The 5,931-nt window shown below is 45.0% G+C and overlaps 1 pseudogene; it reads right to left on the reverse strand.

Moving 5' to 3' along the window:
• Positions 1-3,004: 3,004 nt before the first annotated feature.
• Positions 3,005-4,601, reverse strand: LOC112413328 (ATP synthase subunit beta, mitochondrial pseudogene; annotated as a pseudogene).
• Positions 4,602-5,931: the final 1,330 nt, after the last annotated feature.

The following is a 5,931-nucleotide window of genomic DNA, read 5'->3' on the forward strand; positions in this document are numbered from 1 at the left end:
AGCCAATTTTGTTTGCTGGTAATATAGCTGCATCAGTTTTCTTTTGGGTAATATTTGCCTTTTCTGTATTTTTCTGTTCTTTTTCTTTGAACTTTTTAATATCCTTATGTTTTAGGTGTGTTTCTAATGAAAAGCATTATTTAGATTTTTCTTGTTGTTATTCATCCCCAAATCTTTTCTGTTTGGCCAGAATACGTATATGCATGTGTGCATGTATACACACACATATGTACATTAACTCTGGGTCTATTTCTACCACAGCCATTAGTTTATGAACTGTGAGTCTTGAACTCTGTTGCTCAAAACCATTGTGTTCTTTCTTGTTTAGTGCTGTTGCTTTAGACTTATGTCCTGTACCAATCAGGGATTCCCTGGGAGCTTTTCAGCCTCAGAATTATTTTAACTCCTAAAAACTTTCCCGCAGACCTCAAAGAGCTTTAGTTCCTGTGTGATAAATCTATTGATATCAAAACTGAGAAATTTTTAAATGTTTATTAATTCATTTAAAATAATAATAAGCCCATTATATGTTAATATAAATAATGTATTTTTAATGGAAAACCCCTGTCTTTTCTAAAACCAACAAAGAACAAAATGTAGAGACAAAAGTGGCATTTATTAGTGTGCAAATCTCTCTAATACCCAGCTTCATACAGGACAGCTGAATTCTCTGCTCTGGAGTCCTGCAACCTTGGGACAATGCCACACTGGTGAGAGAGTAAGAGTGAAAGAGGCAACATGGAAACTGTCCGTACTGCTAGGTGTCTTGAAAGGGCTTCAGGGACCCACAAGTTGGTGGGACCACACTTTAAGAACCACGGCACTATAATATTTCTACTCTGATCAGCTTTCTATATTTGAGCTCTGATTAAGACTTCATTGAAAGAAACAACTCTGAAGGCAGGTTGAAAAGTGCAGGGTGAGGGGGAATGCCTGAACCCCAGGCCTGGCACTCACTACTGCAATGAGGCTACTTCTGCCATCAGCTCAGCCTTGTGGCCTTCACCTTGGCCTTCCTGGTGACGCTCACCATAGCCATCAGTTGGCTTTCACCTTGATCTTCATCCTAGCCCTCACCTTAGCCATCACTGTGGCCCTCTCCTTGGCCCTCATTGTGGCCCTCACTATGGCCCTTACTTTGACCCTTACCATGACCCTCACTGTGGCCCTCACCTTGGCCTGGCCATGGCTCTTACCCTAACCCTCACCCCAGCCCTGCTCAGGCTCAGCCTCCTGCACAGCACACTTGGGGGGCTGCTGCTTCTCCTGTTGTTACAGGTTTTCTTTGTTCTAATGAGCCAGGCTGCATGCTGTCCACAGTGCTCAGAGTTCGGACACAAAACACCAATTTAGGCAGCTCTGGGTCTTCTCCCGGCTTTGGCCCTCCTAGCATCTCTTCCTGACTGAGTTCTCCAGGATTCTGCTGTTCAGGCCCCCTCTCCTTGTCGCGCTTGGCTCCCTCTGCCCAGGGCTGCATCTCCTGGAAGATCTCCCTTGTGGAGTTCCATGAGCAAAGCCCATTGGCTTTGTTTTCCTCTTTTAAAACTTACCTTGTTGTTCTTTTTTAACTGCAAATGGGATGTGTGCCTGTTGAATACAACCTAATGGCACAGAAGCACGTAGAGTGAAAAGCCTGTGTCCTCCCTTCCACCCTCCCGAAAGTCACCATAATTAGCCATCTGTGCTCACTTTCAGACAGTTCTGTGCACTTACAGACATAGATTTATTTGTATGTTTGTGCCCACACACAGTGTTCTGTGTTGTACTTTTCCAAGCTTACATGGAATTGTGTCCTCTGTGTTCACATTTCTGTACTGGGTACATGTGTTGTGAAGGCTGATTTCATGTGTCAACTTGAGTAGGCCACGGGGAGCCCAAACATCTGGCCCAACATGATTCTGGGAGTGTCTGTGAGGGTGTTTCTGGATGAGGTTAACCTTGAATTGGTGGACTGTATAAAGCAAGTGGCCCTGCCCAGTGTGGGTGGGCCTCATCCAATCATTGGAAGGCCTGAATAGAACAAACAGGTGGAGGAAGAGGCAACTCTTCTTGTCTGACTATTTGAGCTGGACATCAGTCTTCTGTCCTTGGACTTGGACTGGAATATTGGCTCCCCTGGCTCTCCAGTTTGCCAACTCAGATGCGTATATGTGCGTGTTGGTTTTGTCTCTCTAGAAAACCCTGATACTGGTGTCTTCCCATGTCAGTGGGCGAGGACCTCTTGTATTCTTTCTATGACTGCATCCTGCGTTCGCCAGGTATGTCCTGCAATTTATTTGATTCTCCCCCCGGCAAGTGAGTTTGCTGACAATATTTTGCTGCCATGTACCACCTTGAACATCCTTGTATCTGTACTGTAGCACACATGTGTAAGAATTCCTGCAACTCACACATGTGGTAGGCATCCTTTCTGAAGTTTGTTTTTGGTATCTTCTTTTGGGCAGCCATCATGAATTTTATTTTATTGTTATTATTTTGGCCATGCTGCACGGCTTGCAGGATCTCAGGGATTGAACCCAGGCCACCGCACTGCAAGTGTGGAGTCCTAACCACTAGACTGCCAGGGAATTCCCCATCATTAATTTGAATGTAGTCAAAATAATTATTTTCCTTTTAGGATGTCTGTTGTCTTATGTTTTGTTTAAGAAATTTTTGCATATACATGTTCTCAATTTTCTTCTAAAAACTGTGTTGTTTTTTTGGCTGTGCCACACGGCTTGCTGGATCTTAACACCCTGACCAGGGATCAAACCCAGGCCCCAGCAGTGAAAGCGCCAAGTCTTAACCACTAGACTGCCAAGGAATTCTCATGTGTTGGTTTTTTTTTTTTTTTTTTTTTGAGGGATGTACATTTTATTGTAAACCTGAAATACTCTTCAGACAGAACACAATGTCTTCAGTCTAGGCTCTCGTGTGGCTTACAGAGGAAACTGTGATTTTTGGATTAGGGGCAAGGAGAGGGACAGCACAGAGGATGAGTGCTTAGTTTGCCAAAAGGACCTCCTCACGAGTGCTCCTCAGCCAGCTTATCAGCTTTTGCCACAGCTCCTTCAATGGGTCCCACCATATAGAAGGCCTGTTCTGGGAGAGGGTCATATTCACCTCCCAAAATCTGCTGGAATCCTTTGATGGCCTTCTTCAGGGGTACCACCTTCCCCATATGACTGGTAAAGACCTCAGCCACCTGGAATGGCTGAGACAAGAAACGCTGTATTTTCCATGCACGGGACCCAGTTAACTTGTCTTCCTCAGAAAGTTCATCCATACCCAGGATGGCAGTGATGTCCTTGAGGGATTTGTAGTCCTGTAGGATCTGTTGCACCCCACAGGCAACATCATAATGCTTATTGCCAACAATGTTGGGATCCATGATGTGAGAGGTGGAGTCCAGAGGATCCACAGCTAGATATCTGCCCAGTTCAGCAATAGCACGGGACAGCGCTGTGGTAGCATCCAAATGGGCAAAGGTAGTGTCAGGGACAGGGTCAGTCAAGTCATCAGCAGGCACGTAGATAGCCTGTGCAGAGGGGATAGATCCCTTTTTGGTGGTGGTGATTCTTTCCTGCATGGTACCCATATCAGTGGCCAGGGTAGGCTGATAACCCACTGCAGAAGGGATTCTGCCCAATAAAGCAGACACCTCTGAGCCAGCCTGGGTGAAGCAAAAGATGTTATCAATAAACAGCAATACATCTTGACCTTCTTGGTCTCTGAAGTATTCAGCTACAGTCAGTCCAGTCAGAGCTACCTGGGCCCGAGCACCAGGCGGTTCATTCATTTGACCGTACGCCAGCGCGACCTTGCAGGTAGCATCTTTTAAGTTGATAACACCAGACTCAGTCATTTCATGGTATAAGTCATTGCCCCCATGGGTCCTCTTACCAACACCAGCAAACACAGAGTAACCACCATGGGCTTTTGCAACATTGTTGATTAACTCCACGATCAGTACTGTCTTGCCAACTCCAGAGCCACCAAAGAGCCCAATTTTGCCACCCTGGGCATAGGAAGGCAGCAGATCCCCAACCTTGATACCAGTAGCAAGAATTTCCTGCTCAGCACTCATCTCCATGAATTCAGGAGCCTCAGCATGAACAGCAGCAAATTGTTTGGTTTCGATGGGACCTCTCTCATCAATAGGTTCTCCAATGATGTTCATGATTCTATGCAAGGTCTTAGGGCCAACAAGAATTTTGACTGGTGCACCAGAATCCAGGACTTTCTGGCCTCTAACCAAACCTTCTGTACCATCCATGGCAATGGTCCTTACCGTGCTCTCACCCAAATGCTGGGCCACCTCCAAAACCAGCCTGGTTTCCCTGCCTTGCACTTCCAGGACATTTAGGATGGGTGGCAGCCCCTCATCAAATTGGGCGTCCACCACTGCACCAATGACCGCCACGACACACCCAGTGGCGGTGTCTGCCTTTGGCGATGGATATGTTTGAGCAGCATAGTCTCTGGCAGGCTGGAGAGCTGGTGGAGTGCTGCCAAAGCGGCCCGCAGTAAGAGCTGGGCTTGGGGTGGCAGTGCTGAAGGGCTGAGTCCCCGCAAGCCCTCAGAGGCTGAGGCAGCGGCACACGACCCACAAGTCCCAACATGGTGGAGCTGGGGTGGAGACTTTTAGTCAGGTTTTTAAATTCATTTCAGCTTGATTTTTTTAAATTGAAGTAAGATTCGTATAACATAAAGTTAGCCATTTTAAAGTATACAATTTAGAGGCATTTAATACATGCACAATGTTGTACAACCATCACCTTTATGTAGATTCAAAACATTTTCATCACCTCAAAAGGAAACTCTGTATCCATTAAGCAGTCACTCCCCATTCTCCTCTCCTAGACCCTGGTAACCACTAATCCACTTTCTGTCTCTGGATTTGCCTGTTCTGAACATTTCATATGAAGGAATCATATAGTTTATGGCCTTTTGTGTCTGCCTTCTCTAACTGAGCATGTTTTCAAAATTAATCCACATTGTACATGTTTCAGTATTTTATTCCTTTTCATGACTGAATAATATTCAATTGTAAGAATAGAGCACATTTTGTTTGTCCATTCATCAGTTAATCAGTTACTGGACATTTGAGTTTTTTCCACTTTTTGGCTATTGTGAATAGTTGCTGTGAAAGTTTTTGTGTGGACATGCTTCAGTTTTCTTGAGTGCATACCTAGGAATGGAATTAAAGGGTCATATGGTAATTCCATGTTTAATCCGCTTGAATTTTGTGTATGACACTATATTCGTTTCCTAGGGCTGCTGTAATAAATTACCACAAATTGGGTGTCTTTAAAACACCAGAAATTTATTCTCCTACGGAAGTACAAACTCAAAGTGTCAGTGGGTCAAGCTCCCTCCAGAGGCTCTAGGAAGGATCCTTTCTGCCTCTTTCAGCTCCTGGTGCCCCAGGAGGTCTGGACTTGTGACTGTATCACTACAATCTCTGCCTTTGTCTTCACAAGGGCTTCTTCCTTTGCGTTCCTACATCATCTTCCCTCAGTGCATGTTTGCCTCTGTGTCTACATTTCCCCTTATAAGGATACTAGTTATTGGGTTGGGACCCATCCTAATGACCTCTTGATTTGATTGCATCTGCAAAGACTCTACCTCTAAATAGCTCCCAAGCACAGATTCTGGGGGTAAGGACTTCAACATATCTTTTTCTGGGGATACCATTCATCCCATGATAGGTGCAAAGTAGTGATCTCGCTTTCATTTTTTTCAGAGAGCTGGTTGTCTAGACAATTCTTCCCAGTCCTCTGTAGGGACATCTCAGTGTCTGAATGTGTGCAGGCCAGTTTCCAGGCTCTCTATTCTTCTCTTTTCTACTATTCTATTCTTGAGCCACTGTCTTGTCTTGATTACTACAGCTTCCTAATTGAGCTCTGACATCCAAGAGTCAGTGGTTAGAAAAATAGGGTCTGTTTCTTG

This window comes from Neophocaena asiaeorientalis, unplaced genomic scaffold, assembly GCF_003031525.2.
Source record: "Neophocaena asiaeorientalis asiaeorientalis breed wild unplaced genomic scaffold, Neophocaena_asiaeorientalis_V1.1 scaffold241, whole genome shotgun sequence".
Taxonomy (NCBI): domain Eukaryota; kingdom Metazoa; phylum Chordata; class Mammalia; order Artiodactyla; family Phocoenidae; genus Neophocaena; species Neophocaena asiaeorientalis.